Genomic DNA, 18482 nt, shown 5'->3' with positions numbered 1-18482 from the left:
AAAATAATTGTTATGCTTTTTGTGAACGTTTATCGTGAGTAATTTAGTACATTTTTTGTAAATTCACCGGAAGTTTGCGGGGGGTATGCTAGTTCTGAACGTCACATGCTAATGTAAAAAGCTGGTTTTTGATATAAATATGAACTTGATTGAACAAAACATGCATGTATTGTATAACATAATGTCCTAGGGTTGTCATCTGATGAAGATCATCAAAGGTTAGTGCTGCATTTAGCTGTCTTCTGGGTTTTGGTGACATTATATGCTGGCTTGAAAAATGGGTGTCTGATTATTTCTGGCTTGGTACTCTGCTGACATAATCTAATGTTTTGCTTTCGTTGTAAAGCCTTTTTGAAATCGGACAGTGTGGTTAGATTAACCTGTTTTTCTCTGTTTATTGAAGAGTGAGGATCTTAGCTGTCCCGTGACACTTCCTACGGCTGCCATAGGGTCTCAGAAGGCGGTAAAAAGCTGAATCGTGGCTTTGCAGGCTCTGGCTGAAAAAAAGTAGCGCGTTTGGGTAGTGGCTGGTTACAGTACTGTGAGACTCAGGCTCGTGCCCACGTCGACCGAAAGCTTTGTTTACTTTCCTCTGTTTAGCTAAAAGGAGATTCCCGGTCGGAATATTATCGCTTTTTTACGAGAAAAATGGCATAAAAATGGATTTTAAACAGCGGTTGACATGCTTCGAAGTACGGTAATGGAATATTTAGATTTTTTTTGTCACGAATTGCGCCATGCGCGCGACCCTGATTTACCATTTCAGATAGTGTCTGGGACGCACAAACAAAACGCCGCTATTCGGATATAACGATGGATTATTTTGGACCAATCCAACATTTGTTATTGAAGTAGCAGTCCTGGGAGTGCATTCTGACGAAGACAACAAAAGGTAATCAAACTTTTATAATAGTAAACCTGATATTGGTGAGTGCTAAACTTGCCGGGTGTCTAAATAGCTAGCCCGTGATGCCTGGGCTATGTACTTAGAATATTGCAAAATGTGATTTCACCAAAAAGCTATTTTAAAATCGGACATATCGAGTGCATAGAGGGGTTCTGTATCTATAATTCTTAAAATAATTGTTATGCTTTTTGTGAACGTTTATCGTGAGTAATTTAGTAAATTCACCGGAGGTTTGCGGGGGGTATGCTAGTTCTGAACGTCACATGCTAATGTAAAAGCTGGTTTTTGATATAAATATGAACTTGATTGAACAAAACATGCATGTATTGTATAACATAATGTCCTAGGGTTGTCATCTGATGAAGATCATCAAAGGTTAGTGCTGCATTTAGCTGTCTTCTGGGTTTTTGTGACATTATATGCTAGCTTGAAAAATGGGTGTCTGATTATTTCTGGCTTGGTACTCTGCTGACATAATCTAATGTTTTGCTTTCGTTGTAAAGCCTTTTTGAAATCGGACAGTGTGGTTAGATAAAGGAGAGTCTTATCTTTAAAATGCTGTGAAATAGTCATATGTTTGAAAAATTTAAGTTTTTGTATTTTTGAGGAATTTGTAATTCGCGCCACGCCTATCATTGGATATTGGAGCAGGTGTTCCGCTAGCGGAATGTCTAGATGTAAGAGGTTAGCGAGAATCTTGTCTTTAAAATGCTGTAAAATAATCATGACAATTTTACAGCATGACAAAAAAATTCGTGACATAAAAAATTCTAAATATTCTATTACCGTACTTCAAAGCATGTCAAACGCTGTTTAAAATAATTTTTTATGCGATTTTTCTCGTAACATAGCGATAATATTCCAACCGGGCGATGTTGTATTGATTCAAAGAGAGAAAGAAAAAAATGGAGTCGTCTCGTGCACATGCGCACCAGTGTCATTGTCCTCAGAAGGACCACTCACAAAAACCCCTGCTGTTTTTCGCCCAGAGACTGCAGAGCTATCATTCCACTTTCTGGCGCCTTCCTAGAGCCAATGGAAGCCTTAGAACATGTCACGTTACAGCAGAGATGCTGTATTTTTGATAGAGAGGGCACAGAAGGACAAGAAATGGTCAGACAGGGCACTTCCTGTATAGAATCTTCTCAGGTTTTGGCCTGCCATATGAGTTCTGTTATACTCACAGACACCATTCAAACAGTTTTAGAAACTTTGGAGTGTTTTCTATCCAAGTCTACTAATTATATGCATATTCTAGTTTCTCGGCAGGAGTAGTAACCAGATTAAATCGGGTACGTTTTTTTATCCGGCCGTGAAAATACTGCCCCCTATCCCTAACAGGTTAACTCTTGTGTTCCCTTTGGTCGTCACAGTTGCTATAGTCCATTTTATTTGAGTCATTAAATAGAGATGGACATTATATGGTTGTTTTAGCAGATGCTTTTATATTAATGACTTACTTTTATCTTAAGTGGCTTACAGCATGTGGGAATTGAACCTGACTCTCTGGTTTTGCAAGCACCATGCTCCAACCTGCTGTATTCTGATGTACAGTAGAGGTGAATACATGTCACACAACACAATGCCACAGATGTCTCGTGTTTTGAGTGAGTGTGCAACTGGCATGCTGCACTGCAGGAATGTCCACCAGAGCTGTTGCTAGATAATTCAATGTTAATTTCTCTACGATAAGCCACCTCAAACTTCTTTTTAGAGAATTCCGAAGTACGTCCAACCGGCCTCATAACCGTAGACGACGTGTATGGTGTCATGTGGTCAAGTGGTTTGCTGATGTCAACGTTCTGAACAGAGTGCCCCATGGTGGCTTTAAGGTTATGGTATGGGCAGGCATAAGTTACGGACAATGAACACAATTGCATTTTATCGATGGCAATTTGAAGGCACAGAGATCCCGTGACGAGGTCATGAGGCCCATTGTCGTGCCATTCATCCGGTGCCATCACCTATAATGCACAGCCCCATGCTTTGGATCGACACGTACAACAACGTGTTCCAGTTCCCGTCCAGCATTTCCTACAGCAATTGAAAAGGAGTGGGACAACATTCCACAGGCCAAAATCAACAGTCGGATCAACTCTATGCGAAGGAGATGTGTTATGATGCACTAGGGCAAATGGTGGTCACACCAGATACTGACTGGTTTTCTGATCCATGCCCATACCTTTTTTTTAAGGTGTCTGTAACCAACAGATGCATATCTGTATTCCCAGAAATGTGAAATCCATAGATTAGGGCCTAACAACTTTATTTAATTTGACTGATTTCCTTATATGAACTGTAACTCAGTAAAATCTTAGAAACTGTTGCGTGTTGCGTTTATATTTTTGTTCAGTTTACAAGTACATTCACAATTAACCCCACTAACTCTCTAGGAACCATGGGTTCCCACTTTCTCTCGATCCCCAGGCAGAGATACCCTGGCTGGGTCTACTGAAGAGGGGGTGGTGGGGGTGGATAAGGTGATAATGACTGCACGGGGGACATCTCCCTACTGAGGAGGCACTGGGATGAAAAGCTCCAAAAAATACTCAGTGATCCCTAACTGGTCAATATGTCACTTTGGCTGACTTAGAAGTGTGCACACACACACACACTACATTACCTAAATTACCTCGACTAACCTGTACCCCCGCACATTGACTCGGTACCAGTACCCCCTATATAGCGTCGTTGTTGTTATTTTATTGTTACCTTTACATTTTGTATTGTTTTCTTGACTTTAGTTTTCTTAACTCTTATTATCTTATTCTTAAAACTGCATTGTTGGTTAAGGGCTTGTAAGTAAGCATTTCACGGTAAGGTCTACACCTGTTGTATTTGGTGCATGTGACAAATACAATTTGATTTGACACACACAAGCATGCATGCGTACGTGTGTGTCCAAGATATTATAATTCTATTGTATTACATTGAATTCTATTGCATTCTAATACATTCTATTGCAACAGTGATTGAAAGGGCCTGCTTATCCCACCCATCATATGAGTTCAGATGCTCCTCTTACCCCTCTAGTGGGGTAGAGGCCTGGAGATATACCCCCTATGGGGTGAAGACAGGTTGAGTCCACCACAAATGAAAATGCAAAATGATGATGGCACTGGTGTCTTCTAAAAGTGTCTCAGCCTGGAGCTAGTTATTGACAACTTGTGTCTGTCTCACTCCCTCTGCCTGTGTCTCCTATAGTTCTACTGGAGCTGTGGACAGCATGGGGGCTGCCGTGTGTGTGGGTGTGTGTGCGCCTGTCTGTGTGTGTGTTGGTTTCGCTGGAGGGGGTGTTAATTTCTCCCCTGTTGTGAGAGAGATAAAAAGGCGTGAGGGGGAATAAGGACTGTTTCTGGGCTGCTATTGAAAACTAATTTCAGTCAGATAGCCTCTCTGTTAGTAAACCTTGCCTGAGGGACGTTCCTATGGCTTCTACTGTGCACTTTGCACTAGACACTGATCTAGGATCAGAAAACAAAACTGAGCTCAGATCAGTGTCTAGGGACAACTTGGTCTTACACCAGGTTAATGAACTTGTCTGTAGGTTTTGTTTACACTGAGTGCCACTTCCCCTTTATTTTTGCATCGTCAATAGGGCGAGAGCTTCTCATGTTGCTGATATTGGCTCAAATGTCTGTCAATAATCCTGTCATTAATGAGCTTGGACTGGTTTGGTAGTATTTCCCTTAATGAGGTGCACTTGACGTCATTATTCTCTTTCAGTTCAGGACACGATGATGTATCTGTTTGACTTTGACATTTTAGAAACAAACGGCAAATAACTTCATCCAGCTGTATTTCGATTAAAAAGGACAAACTGTTACTCTAATGTGGAATTCGATCTGAAGAAAGGAGAAGCATACTCTGAATGATATGCTTACATTTACATTACACAAATGTAAAAAAGCTCTACATCAACAGCCAGCATATAAACCCTATGTTTAAGCATCAAGGGTGTTAACATAAGCCTATTTACACAGTTATCTGTGTGTGGTTGTAATCTATTCCCTGTCTTCGAATTACACTTTATTGATACTGTTTGGGACTACAGCATTGCACTTGGTTGGAGTTTGGGCTGCACAGTGAGGAGGTTTCTTTGAATCTAATGGGGAAATTCCCAAGAGGAATTCATCTTGACTGCTGGCCCCACCTGGTCTCCTATTTAGGATTGGCCTATGGTGCTCATGTCTGTTTCTCTGTTTCCTCTCTTTTTCACAGAGTCTGGGGTCAGCAGACAGGAAAGAGCCCCAACAAAAGAAGTACGTTTCTTTCTTTCTCTCTGTTTCTTCTTCTGTCAATTGAAAAGAGTACTTTTCCTTTACACTACATGACCAAAAGTATGTGGACACCTGCTCGTTGAACATCTCATTCCAAAATCATTATCTGATCCTAGATGAGCAATTATACTCTGATGCTTTGTAAATAGGTGCCCTGGTCTTCTTGAGGAATCTGGTTCTGAATCAGGTTCTTGAGAAAAGATGTTAATTTGCTAATTCAGTCTCAACCCCACCAGTGATCCGTCCTAATCTCATACTGATTATAAATAACAGTAAGTGGATTATTATAATAAATTGCCAGTGTCCAGAAGGTTCGGCGCACCACTGTTTTGTTTGACAATAAGCTCTTAGAGTTAATTGCCTGTTATTTGCCGCCACGTGTTCGATGCCATTTATTTCACAGTAATTGCTTTCTCTCGGTTTTCGAACCAAAATTGTGACAGCTTTTATAATGGCTCTCATCTGTTTGCCCGGAGACCGAGTGATTGAATCACTCTAAGCATGATTATTAGTTGGCCTTCAATGTTGATGTGAGTGAAGCCAATTCACCTCATTAATCCGGCTTCCATCCAACCTTTTTATGCGAGTAAAGTGCATATTGGATAAAACAGGCCTGATGGAAACAGCAAATTTGTCGGTAATCTTTCCAAAAATATGCTAGACAAGGTGGGATCTTTTTTAGTCTGTAAAATTAATTATGCGAGAAATTAACTTGGAGTTACGCAATGTTGTGTGATCCTCCGACTACAACATAGGAAAGCATGCAGTTCAATAGGCTACAGAGAATCTTTTTATTTGTCAAACTGCAGCGACGCATCGATCATCATGTCGCCAGAAGAAGACCATCGATTTTTATTGGAAAGGAGCATCAAGCTCATCACCGTGCACTTCAACACCCTGTGAAGTTCATCGATGTTGAACTCAAGTTGTTACTCAGCATTTAAACTCTATGGCACAATAATATGTTACTACAAATGTTCACTTTAATCTAACGCACCACTGGCTTTCTTGTAAGGGTTGGTTCTCTCTCACCTCTCTTTTTCAAAATATATGTTAGGGCTGTGTATGCGTTAGTGCGTGTGCATTCATGCGTATGTGTTCTCCTTAGTTCCCAGTTTAAAGACTGTTGGCATTCTAACCAAGTACCATGCTCATGTATTTGAATTGAGTGTGATAACACTCGGGTGGTTTCATAGCAACAAGCTTTCTCACTCGCTGAACATGAAGGTGTGTGTTGTGACCGCTACATTCCTCCACTCTGACCAACAAACACTGGAGAAAATACCATCTCTTTTCACTACCTAGGTGTCTATTGAACAGTTGTTCAGATTCCTCAGGTTTTTTATTTAACCTTTTTTGAACTAGGCAAGTCTGTTAAGATCAAATTCTTTTTTTACAATGACGGCCTACACCGGCCAAACCCAGACAACGCTGGGCCAATTGTGTGCCGCCCTATGGGACTCCAAATCACGGCCGGTGATTTGTTATACCGCCTGGAATCAAACCAGGGTGTCTGTAGTGATGCCTCAATCAGTGAGATTCAGTGCCTTAGACCACTGCGCCACTCGGGTGCCCTAAAAATGGGTGGTTTGAGTTTGAATGTCCTTTGCATTTCTAAAGCAATTTCAAACTATTATATGAAGCCCTGTTATTACTTGAAATTATCAGGTAAGGCTAGGAGTGTGATATTCTGTCACCTAGCTAGTGTTATGCAAAGTTCTTCTAAACTAAATGATCCATAGGCCTTCTACTGTATGATATGAGTCACAGAATAGAGGGATAATGAGGTGTAGCCTCCTAAAGTAGGCTGAAAAGAAAGAGACCGAGAGATAGAGAAACTCACTCACTCACTCACTCGCTCACTCACATGGAAATCATTAATAAACTGAAACACTAGGAATATGTGCAGACACCCAGTCTTCTACGGCCATCCAAATTGTCTGTCTTGTATTTTCGTCTCTCATAAGTCCCAGAGGTGGATCTAAAGGGGCTTAGTGCAATGTGTGTGTTACATGATTAAGGTTGCAGACAGTACAGGAAGGAAGAGATGTGGTTGGAGGAGCTCACGGACCGATGGTGCCCTGGATTTAAGGAACGGATGTCAGGGAGAAAGACCCTTGATTAGCCTAATTTATTCAGAGGAGAAGGCCTGTGTAATTGTTCTCAGATGGGGGGAGGCGGGGAGTGGAAAGGGAAGGGGTTAGCCAGAAGGTGAGGGCGAGGGGTCGGAAGAAAGGTGGATGGAGGAACTGAGAAAGCTTGTCTCACTATTGTGCACTTTTATTTGAAGGTCATCCCATGACCTTACCATCTCATCTCACTCTTCAGTCACTCTTTCACTGGGCTCGAAAACGTACTGCATTTGTCACCTCAATATGTCTCATTCTCGTCTTACGTCTGTCTCAGTCTGCCCATGATTAAATATTAGAGCCAGCCCCAGAGCTCAGCCCCAGCCCCAGAGCCCAGGTCCCAGTCCGCAGAGCCCAGCCCTATAGCTCAGTCCCATAGCTCAGCCCTAGCCCCTAGCCCAGGTTCCAGCCCCAGAGCTCAGCCCCAGCCCCAGAGCCTAGCCCCTAGCCCAGGTTCCAGTCCCAGAGCTCAGCCCCAGCCCCAGAGCCTAGCCCCTAGCCCAGGTCCCAGCCCTAGAGCTCAGCCCCAGCCCCAGAGCCAGCCACTGTGTTTAGGTGGTCTGCCGCTTCATTCCCAGGCTCCCTTTTGTCAGTTGGAATGCGCCTCCAAAGCATTGCTGGGAAATGGGAGAGGAAGAGGAGAGCGAAAAAGCCAAGTTAGACTTGGGGTCTGAGGGTTCCCCTGTCTGCCGAAATATGAAATACTGTTCTAAAAAAAAGATTGGGTTTTAAAAATGCTGTTAGAGGCAGAGGAGAGGACTGAGTGGATTATTTAGAATAGGGCCAGTGGAAGGAGCATGCAGGCCAGGGAGATTGCTAGTTCCCAGGGTTTCTGTGTGTGTGTGAAAGGCAGGCTGGCTGTAGTGTCTGTGTAGTGTGTCATTGTAGTGTGTTTGTGCATGTGTTTGTGTGTGAGTGGGGCTTGTATACTGCCTTGCAGTGGAAGTCTTTGATGTGGGTTTGGCTGCAGTGCAGCTCTGATGGTTCACAACTTCTCAAGCACGAGCGAGGACTCCAAAGCGCTTCGCAAGCAGAGACACAGATTATTTTGAGAAGGCACCCCGGCCATAATTGTGTGTGCGCACTTAGTTTTGTGTGTTTTTACGGGGGGGTTCTATGAAGAATGGCCTTTTCCATTCTGTCCCTCTGAATAATAGACGCAAACACACACACACACAGCAACCCAGCCGAACCAACTGATTTTCAGGAGACTTTGTTACGAACAGGTTGGACAGCATATGCTTCCATTACTAGCAAATGGCTGATGTTTGAAGCGCCATACTTCAAAAAATGAACCGGCGGAGTTAAAAACCAAGAGCTTGCCTCTAACTGTAAACACAATCGTAGAGTGCTATCTGAGCCTTTATAGATGGGGGGGGGCAATATGTCTGCCTTTCAAATGGCTGATGAATGAAGGCGCCTAGAGCCCTTCCCCAGCAATAAGAAAGAGGTGGGCGATGAAGAGAAATCGGGAGGTGGACTAAGGAAACACCCTACTCTTTGAAGGAGTCTCATAGGTTAAGAAAGTGTTTACATTTTAGTCATTTGGCAGACACTCTTACCAGTGCAACTTACTGTAGTCAGTGCATACATTTAGATTTTTTTTCCCATACTGGTTCCCCGTGGGAATCGAACCCACATTGCAAGCGTGTGTGTGAGGGTGTGTGTATGTCTGCGCTTGTGTGTGCGTGCATTCATGCATTTTTGTCTGTGTGTGTGCTGAAAAATGACCGCTCTTCATGAGAGGATTAGGGAGGCGACCGCCATAAGCGCTTCTATGCACTCGACAGGCTGTTTCTCCAACAAGATCTCCTAGTTTCCCTTCGAAATTCGATGTATTATGAATGAACATCTATTTTTTACACATTCATTCCACGTGGTTACAGGGTTACTTCCGTGGTTACAGGGTTAAAACAGAAACAACTCAAAGGTTAACAATTTAGCCATTATTTGGTGGTTAAGGTTAGGGAAATGGTTTGGGGAAGGCTTAAAAAAAAAAAAAAAAAGACTTGCTAGGTATAATCCGTATTCATAGTATTCTCACGGCTTGCTAGGTCATTGTCAAGGTTTTTAGCGCAGTGGTCTAAGCAGAGCGCTCTTACTTCATGACTTCACGCCCAGTGCTGAATGTTATTTTTTTTATATATTTTTTTGCACTGAGTAAGGCATATATCGAAGTCTTCTGGACCTTTTCAATTGTCTAAAATCACAGTCTATTTCTAGTGACCAGCCTGACTTTCTCACACACCTAACAGATTAGGTCACACGCGTGAAATCAGCCTTTCAGTTGTCGTCTCGAATCAAACACTGATGACTCTCTGAACACTCACGCATGAACACACACCTTCCCTTTGAGTCTCCATCCAGTCTCATTGATCTTTTCATGATGTAATCCCTAGCTTCAGCAAGGCTTCAGATCAGTGCCACTGAAACCAGGCAAATGCCAGCCACACAATGGGAGCTCACACACACGAAAATACACACTGACACACATTATGTGACTTTGGCTGCGTGCATCTTTGTTTGCTGTTTACCTCCCTTTAAGGCTCGGCAGACTTTACGTGTCGGAACAAAACGGAACGGAACCCAGAACTTGAAAGTCGTTTTTGTAACAAAATGGATGGCTTCTTGTAGTACGCAGGCCAGCCTATGGAGCTTTTAATGCAGATTTGCTCCATTGAAATGTTGAAACGGAACGGTTATTCCTTGCGCTGCATTGGGGACAGTGTTGTGTAGACAATGAAGCTGTAGTTTGCCACCAAACTTGCTTGTTTGAAATAGAACAAGAAAAGTGTATTTTGGTCCTCTTTCTCTTTTGGCACTAAATTGTTTCACAAAATAATTAGCTCTACATCAATTTAAACGGTTCAAAAAAATAAGCACCAGTGTTGCTATAAATCTGTGAAAACAAAAGTGATGAAAGTATAAATGCCAAAAGAATGGCGCTGGAGGAGATGGCTGCCGTTTTACAGGGTCCTAACCAATTGTGCTATTTTGTGTGTTTGTTCAAATTGTTTGTAATTTATTTTGTACATAATGTTTCTGCCACTGTCTCTTATGACAGAAAAGAGCTTCTGGATATCAGAACAGCGATTACTCACCTCGAACTGGACAAAGACTTTTTCTTTAACGAGTCAGACGCAAAGGATTTACCCCAGAAACCCGACCAGGCCCAAATCCCAGTTTTTGCATGAAGAAAATACGCCAATACAGGGGACACAGGTCCGGGTCCCTTGTGAGAATTATTTTGCGAGTGGGTAACCTGCCTCTACCATCCGTCCTATTGGCCAATGTGTGGAGAATTGGAGAATAAACTGGATGAGCTCCGTTCAAGACTATCCTACCAACGGGACATTAAAACTGTAATATCTTATGTTTCACCGAGTCGTGGCTGAACGACGACATGGATAATATACAGTTGGCTGTTTTTTCTGTGCATCGGCAAGACAGAACAGCTGCCTCCGGTAAGACAAGCATTGGCGGTCTGCGTCTATCTGTCAATAACAGCTGGTGCGCAAAATTGAATGTTTTATTTTACCTTTATTTAACTAGGCAAGTCAGTTAAGAACAAATACTTATTTTCAATGACGGCCTAAGAACAGTGGGTTAACTGCCTTGTTCAGGGGCAGAACGACATATTTTTACCTTGTCAGCTCGGGGATTCAATCTAGCAACCTTTCAGTCTAACGCGCTAACCACTAGGCTACCTGCCTCCCCAAAAATTAAGGAAGTCTCAAGGTTTTGCATGCCTGAGGTAGAGTATCTCATGATAAGCTGTAGACGACACTATTTACCAATATATTTTTCATATATATATATATATATATATATATATATATATATATATATATATATATATAGCCATATATATATACTGCTAAAAAAACAAAGGGAACACTTAAACAACACAATGTAACTTCACATGCTGTTGTGCAAATGGAATAGACAACAGGTGGAAATTATAGGCAATTAGCAAGACACCCCCAATAAAGGAGTGGTTCTGCAGGTGGTAACCACAGACCACTTCTCAGTTCCTATGCTTCCTGGCTGATGTTTTGGTCACTTTTGAATGCTGGCGGTGCTTTCACGCTAGTGGTAGCATGAGACGGAGTCTACAACCCACACAAGTGGCTCAGGTAGTGCAGCTCATCCAGGATGGCACATCAATGCGAGCTGTGGCAAGAAGGTTTGCTGTGTCTGTCAGCGTAGTGTCCAGAGCATGGAGGCGCTACCAGGAGACAGGCCAGTACATCAGGAGACGTGGAGGAGGCCGTAGGAGGGCAACAACCCAGCAGCAGGACCGCTACCTCCGCCTTTGTGCAAGGAGGAGCAGGAGAAGCACTGCCAGAGCCCTGCAAAATGACCTCCTGCAGGCCACAAATGTGCATGTGTCTGCTCAAACGGTCAGAAACAGACTCCATGAGGGTGGTATGAGGGCCCGACATCCACAGGTGGGGGTTGTGCTTACAGCCCAACACCGTGCAGGACGTTTGGCATTTGCCAGAGAACACCAAGATTGGCAAATTCGCCACTGGCGCCCTGTGCTCTTCACAGATGAAAGCAGGTTCACACTGAGAACATGTGACAGACGTGACAGTCTGGAGACGCCGTGGAGAACCTTCTGCTGCCTGCAACATCCTCCAGCATGACCGGTTTGGCGGTGGGTCAGTCATGGTGTGGGGTGGCATTTCTTTGGGGGGCCGCACAGCCCTCCATGTACTCGCCAGAGGTAGCCTGACTGCCATTAGGTACCGAGATGAGATCCTCAGACCCCTTGTGGTGCGGTTGGCCCTGGGTTCCTCCTAATGCAAGACAATGCTAGACCTCATGTGGCTGGAGTGTGTCAGCAGTTCCTGCTAGAGGAAGGCATTGATGCTATGGACTGGCCCGCCCGTTCCCCAGACCTGAATCCAATTGAGCACATCTGGGACATCATGTCTCGCTCCATCCACCAACGCCACGTTGCACCACAGACTGTCCAGGAGTTGGCCTCATCAGGAGCATGCCCAGGCGTTGTAGGGAGGTCATACAGGCACGTGGAGGCCACACACACTACTGAGCCTCATTTTGACTTGTTTTAAGGACATTACATCAAAGTTGGATCAGCCTGTAGTGTGGTTTTCCACTTTAATTTTGTGTGACTCCAAATCCAGACCTCCATGGGTTGATAAATTGGATTTCCATTGATTATTTTTGTGTGATTTTGTTGTCAGCACATTCAACTATGTAAAGAAAAAAGTATTTAATAAGATTATTTCATTCATTCAGATCTAGGATGTGTTATTTTAGTGTTTCCCTTTTTTTGAGCAGTGTATTTTTGGTAGCTGTCTATTTACCACTACAAACCGATGCTGGCACTAAGACCGCACTCAACGAGCTATATAAAGCCATAAGCAAACAAGACAATGCTCATCCAGAGGCGACGTTCCTTGTGACAGGGGACTTTAATGCAGCAAACTTAAATACATTTTACCTAATTCCTACCAGCATGTTCCACAGTGCAACAAGATGGAAAAAAAACTCTAGACCACCTTTACTCCACACACGGAGACACGTACAAAGCTCTCCCTCACCCTCCATTTGGCAAATCTGACCATAATTCTATCCTCCTGTTTCCTGCTTACAAGCAAAAACCAAAGCAGAAAGCACCAGTGACTCGCTCAATAAAGTGGTCAGATGACTGCTAAACTACAAGACTGTTTGCTAGCACAGACTGGAAAATGTTCTGGGATTTATCCGATGGCATTGAGATGTGCATTGAAAGGCTGATCATGGCTCACATCAACAACATCATCCCAGAAACCCTAGACCCACTGCAATTTGCAAACCACCCCAACAGATTCACAGATGATTCATTCTCTATTGCACTCAAGACTTCCCTTTCCCACCTGGACAAAAATAACACCTACAGTCCGTGAGAATGCTGTTCATTGAGTACAGCTCAGCGTTCAACACCATAGCGCCCTCAAAGCTCATCACTAAGCTAAGAACCCTGCGACTAAACACCTCCCTCTGCAACTGGATCCTGGACTTCCTGACGGGCCACACCCAGGGGGTAAGGGTAGGCAACAACACATCTGCCACACTAATCCTCAACACACTCAGGGGTGCGTGCTTAGTCCCCTCCTGTACTCCCTGTTCACCCATGACTGCATGGTCAAGCACGACTCCAACACATCATTAAGTTTGCCGATGATACAACGGTGGAAGGCCTGATCACCTACAACAATGAGACAGCCTATCGGGAGTAGGTCAGAGACCTGGAAGTGTGGTACCAGGACAAAAACCCCTCCCTCAACGTGATCAAGACAAAGGAGATGATTGTGGACTACAGGAAAAGGAGGGCCGAGCACGCCCCCATTCTCATCGGTGGAGCAGGCTGACAGTTTCACGTTCCTTGGTGTCCACATCATCAACAAACCTATTCCCCCTCAGGAGACTGAAAACATTTGGCATGGGTCCTCAGATCCTCAAAAAGTTCTACAGTTGCACCATCGAGAGCATCCTAACTGGTTGTGTCACCACCTCCCACCGCAAGGCGCTACAAAGGGTAATTCGTATGGCCCAGTACATCACTGGGGCCAAGCTTCCTGCCATCCAGAACCTCTATACCAGGCTGTGTCATAGGAAGGCCCTAAAAATAGCCAATGACTCCAGCCACCCTAGTCAGAGTGTTCTCTCTGCTACCGCATCGCAAGCGGTACCGGAGTGCCAAGTGTAAGGTCCACAGCTTTTACCCCCAAGCCATAAGAGTGCTGAACAGCTAATCAAATGGCTACCCGGAATATTTGCATTGCCCCCCCATGCATAGTCACTTTACCCCTACAGTGGTTGCTCAACTAAAAGTTTTGTGGTTATGCTGCAGGACTTAGGGGTAATTTGTGTTTTAGTACGGTACCCTGCGTCACTACTTCATTGCTCCAGACCACCACAAGGGGAAGTTAGAGCACTGATTATGGTTCCCAAGGCACTACTGTGTCTCTAACTGACAATTAATGGCCAAATAGAAACTGATAATTGTGCACGACTTCAAAATTTAAGTTCAATGAACTGAATGTTGAGGATGAAGATGGTGATTGAATTTAGAACAATAGTGTAAGAATTGCCATTCCTCTCATTGCTCACACACGGAATTTTTTATTTTTTGTTGCTACTACTCGTCACTATTACTTACTAAAACTGTTGTTACGCTATGGTTTTTATTCTAAAAGAAACAGACTACAATTAGGGCGTGGAAATGTTAGGATTATTTTGCCTACTCCCAACTAGGGACCATTGTACAGTGCCCTAGTGGCGTCGCGGTCTAAGACACTGCATTACAAACTATGTTGCTACAGATGCTGGTTCAATACCCGTGCAGGCCACAACCGGAAGACCCATGAGGTGACGGTGGGCTTTTGGTTTCTCTCCCTCTAAAAACAGAAATGAATAATTCTAAATAACAAATTGGCTTTATTTACAAATTAGTAACACTGTCTCAAGAATGGCCTTTTTCTCGCTCACTTTACCTTATTTGAAAACAAAATCATCTCCAAAATATATTTATTTTTTAAACAAATCGATTATTATTAATTTAGAATTATATAAAAGCCCCTTACTTTTTCTCACTGAACAGATTTGCCCTAACAAAAATGCCCCTTAGATATTAATTTAGAGTCCTCCAATCTTCTAAATCCAATTATTGGCTGAGAGTCATGTCATTGAAAAATATTTTTCGATATACTGTAGGCCTACGGTACGTGACATGAGTCTCACTAGTGTTGAGTAATGTGCTGTTAAAAGTGGTGTAGGTCTAATTTATTTAAAAAGCATATTGAAGTTAGAAGCAATAGGATTTGATGCAACTATTTCAGCACCGTTTCACGCTGCTCTGAGACAAGCATGGAAGCTGGTCTTGATAAATCAATGACATTTTTATTTTCACTGAATCCCCATTTGGGTATTGGTTAGACTATGTCACATCCTGACCAGTATAAGGGTTATTTGTTATTGTTGTTTGGTCAGGACATGGCAGAGGGTATTTGTTTTATGTGGTTTGGGGTGGTGGTTTATTTAGTAGGGTGTTTGATTTATTATTTCCGGGTTTTTGGGTAATGTTCTATGTTTGTATTTCTATGTGGTCTCTAGTCTTTTGTATTTCTATGTCTAGTTTATTGGGGTTGGACTCTCAATTGGAGGCAGGTGTTTTCTCGTTGCCTCTGATTGAGAGTCCTATATATGGGTATGTGGTTGGTTTAGTGTTTGTGGGAGATTGTTCCATGTATAGCTTATGGCCTTACAGGACTGTTTATTCGTCGTTGTGTTTCTTTTGGTGTACGTGTTTAATGTGGTTTTTCCTTGTTAACGTAATAAAAGATGAGTACACATATACCCGCTGCGTTTTGGTCTCAATCCGACGACAACCGTTACCTACTCCCGACCGTCACGTTGTACAGCGCAATATGTTCTGTCATATTTTCCAAGGGTTTCATTTTTTTTTTTTTGGAATAGAAACACCATAATATTAATCAAATTAATTAAGCAACATTTCTTAAAATCAATCCCATATACTATGTTCTTACACAAAAAGTTTTAAATTCTCTAGCACAGCCAATATTGAAGGCTGTCAAATGCTTCTCAAAGGTGCCCTCTGGTGGTCAACCTAGCACTAACTAGCATTAATGGTAACAATGGCTGACAATTAAATAACGTGCCATGGAATCCTACGGCAGCCCGCAAGGTGTGCTGCAGCATAACACAACTTTTAAAGGAAGAACCACTGTACCTACATGTACATATTACCTCAATTACCTCGACTAACCTGTACACCCGCATATTGACTCGGTACCATTACCCTCTGTATATAGCCTCATTATTGTTATTTTATTGGTCCTTTTTTATTTTTACTTTATTTTATTTAGTAAATATTTTCTTAAGTAAACGTTTCACGGTAAGGTGTTGTATTCGGCGCATGTGACAAATACAATTTGATTTGATCTATAGGATCAAGTAAGTAGCGTATTTTGAATTGATAACCAAATTTGATTTCAGCGACTGTTCAAACAATTAACCAAACAGCATTGCAGCCTTATTAGAATCCCCCCAAAACGTATTTGTTTAGAAGTAATAACTATGTGATTCTAGGCTATTTTGAAATGGTAAAAACAACTGTTAGCCATGTGCTTTTTGTTAGAGTTAGGGTTAGGGTTACCGAAAGGTGCATGTTGTCCAAAGAATCAGACTCTGCTCAAGCACACGCACGCCCGTTAAACAACCGAGTAAGCTGTTCATTTCCCTATACAGTATATGAGATGTTAATATCTTTGCTTTGGTGTGAATGCAATTCTAAGATCCCCCCCCCTTCTCACCCCTTACACAAACACACACACACACGTTTGTTTGACTATCCTTGTGGGGACCAAACAATTGATTCCCATTCAAAATCCTATTTTCCCTAACATCTAACCCTAATCCTTAACCTAACCCTAACCTTAACCCCAAACCCCTAACCATAATTGTTACTCTAAACCTAACCCCTAAGCCTAAAATTGTATTTTTCCTTGTGGGGACCAGTGATATGTCCCCACTTGTCAGAATTGTCCTTGTTTTACTCTCCTTGTGAGGATTCTGGTCCCCACAAGGATAGTCAAACCAAACACACACGCACTCTTCTCCTCGTTTTCCTCCAGCCTCCCTCTCCTCTCCCTCTTCCAGCACAAATAATCCCTGCAGTCTGCAGACTCAACCCTGATTGGAATCTTGACGCCGGTCTCAATTGTGGGCTTGGGAAATGTGGGGTGTCCTGTCTGCCTGCCTGCTTGCTGCAGTGTGGGAGCCACGCTCAGTCCGTAAACAGCATACCAGAGGGCCTCCGCAAGCCCACCCTCTCCCCCCCCCCCACACACACATACAGTCCCCCTCTTCTCCATCCCTCCACTGTTACCCCTTCACTCCCTCCTTTACTCAGTGAAGCCAACTAGCCAGTAAGCCAGGAAGGAGGCAGACAGGGCGCACACACATACTCTCCTCCTCTCAATCACTCCTTCAAACCATACTCCCCCTCTCCATCCCTCCTTCACCTCCCCGTTCTCTCACTCCTCCAGCCAAGGAGTCCTTAAGCCAGGGCAGACAGACAAGCATACAGGGAAACTGTGGCGGCCCCTAGGTTTTTGGGTGGGTTCACTTCGTTCTCCCTCTGCTCTTAAAGGGGGAAGCTGTTGTCTTCTAAGGCCCTTGTTGTATTTGTTACAATTTATAATATGCTGGAGAATGTTGGCATTTGATTGTGACATTTTGGGCATGGTAAATGGTAAATTGTAGCAGTATTACTCTGGTGTTTAGTCTGACCCTGGTGTTCGGTTTTGGAGAGCAAAAGTGATTTGTTTTTGTTTTAAAGGTTTTTTGAGACGGGCTTGGATTTGCAAAGAAGCCAATAGGCAGAGGGTAGCCTATATATTTTTCTAATTCTTTGTATGGTAATAATGATACTTTTATTTAGCAAAGTTGTTGCTTGCATCATTCAACACAACACAATACAATACACTACATGTTCTTTTTACCCTTTTGTTCGCTCTAGTGGGCCCCTGGCCTGGTGCTCTCCAACTCTAATTTGACTCCCGATCCATCATTTATCCATTATTTATCTCCCTCTGCAAACTGAGTCAACCGACCACACTTCAAAAGGGAGAGAAGGAGGAATGGTGTCAAAGAAAGCACAGAGGGAAGCTAGCGAGCGGGAATAGAGGGGAGAGAAGGAACAGAGGCAAATCTGGCTTTATGCTCCATGGGATTTTCTGTAAGCGGCTGTTATGGAAAAAGGGGAATGCGAAGGAGTGATGGGGAGAATGATTGAGGCTTGATGGTGTCTGTTGAATAGAGAGATGACACACACAGTGTATATTTATGAGTGTGTGTTACCCCTGTTTCACCATGGTGAATGTACTGTACGTAGGGCTGTGGCAGTCATTACATTTTGTCAAACTGTAACTGTCAGGCAAATAACTGCAGGTCTCACGGTAATTGACCGTTAATTAGGCCTCCACGCATACAAGCCACCGATGCACTGCCTGTAGAACATCTACATTAAAAGAAAAATTGAACAAATCCATGTAATATACACCAGCACAATATATCCATTAATAAATCCATTACTCCAGGCAGGTCTAAAGAAACATTATGATATGAAGA

Source organism: Salmo salar, chromosome ssa19 (genome assembly GCF_905237065.1).
Source record: "Salmo salar chromosome ssa19, Ssal_v3.1, whole genome shotgun sequence".
In the NCBI taxonomy this organism is placed as follows: domain Eukaryota; kingdom Metazoa; phylum Chordata; class Actinopteri; order Salmoniformes; family Salmonidae; genus Salmo; species Salmo salar.
The sequence above is the reverse complement of the archived record's forward strand: the minus strand, read 5'-3'. Positions refer to the sequence as shown.